At 57.9% G+C, this 1,177-nt stretch overlaps 1 pseudogene; it reads right to left on the reverse strand.

The window, feature by feature from the left end:
* Positions 1–59: 59 nt before the first annotated feature.
* LOC102821159 lies at positions 60–1,168 on the reverse strand (annotated as a pseudogene).
* Between the last annotated feature and the right edge of the window lie 9 nt (positions 1,169–1,177).

A 1,177-nucleotide genomic window follows, 5' to 3' on the forward strand; every position in this document is an offset into this window, starting at 1 on the left:
CCCATCACGTGGAAGTGAGGGAACATCTTGAGAGGAGCTCCACACACACACACACACACGGAAGGCCAGATCCTCTGCCAGGCCCAGTGCAGCCTGTCTGTGCCAGCATCTTGAGTCTCGCTCGGTTGATGACATCCAGCAGGTTTTGGTGTCCACGGCTAGGGCGTAGGTGGCCGTCAGCATCTGCTTCTTGTACTCCTGCTTCAGGCTGGTCATGATGTACTGCTGGGCCAGCTTCATCTTGTTGATGAGGCCCCCCCCAGGTCCGAGTTCAGCAGCTTCTGGGCCATCTCGATCTCTTGGTGCATGCTGGCCGGCAGGTCTCATCCACGGTGGCCAGTAGAGTTCTCAGCGCCAAGCCAACTTCCTTCACCATGGGCACATACTCCTCGGGCAGGGCCGGCTGTATCTTACTGGACGTCTCGATGACAGCATTCACCAAGCTAGTGACATTCTCGTATATCTTGTCGTTGGAGTGGTTGAGGTTGGCGGTGGACAGAGAGCTGATCTCCTGGGGTTGAAGCCTTCATGGCTTGACGTCCTCATTGTAGCTGTCCCCAGGGCTGCTGAGGCTGGCAAGACTGCCCAGGTGGCCAGGGGCTCCAGGGCGTGGCGGTTTCTTTGGTGGAATGGCAAGATCGGGTTTACCCACAGGCTGATAGATATGCTGGTTACTAGTCGGGCCCTGGAGACTTCCACCCTCCCTGTCCATGCTGCCCCGGGACAGCCTCACATCCGGCTTCAGAATGCTCCTGTTTCTACAGCCAGTGCTTCCATTTCCTGTTGCTGCTGGAACCAGCCGCTCTTCCACCAGGTGAGCTGGGAGCTCCTGCCCAATCCCCTGCATGTCCAAGGCTGTAGAGTCTTCCATGCTGTGCTGCCACAGGGACATCTCCTGAGGTCCGTGATTCCAAAAGTCAGGCTGGTCCAGCAGGGGTAGATGCTGGGTAGATGCTGCTGGCCATGGCTGTGATCCCATGGGGGCCAGGGTAGCCAGAGACCTGGTAATGGTTACTCAGCACGACGTGCTAGGGGCTGGGGTAGAATCCTTCGCTGGACCTCGACTGGGATAGCCAGGTCTGCTGGGCTTGGGAGGTGCTTCATTGGACCCTCTAGAGTCCCAGGGCACAGTGACCTGTTTTCTTGACACCATCCTCATGCGTTCTTCTTGCTGGAC

This window comes from Chrysochloris asiatica, unplaced genomic scaffold (assembly GCF_000296735.1).
Source record: "Chrysochloris asiatica unplaced genomic scaffold, ChrAsi1.0 scaffold07796, whole genome shotgun sequence".
NCBI classification, from domain to species: Eukaryota; Metazoa; Chordata; class Mammalia; order Afrosoricida; family Chrysochloridae; genus Chrysochloris; species Chrysochloris asiatica.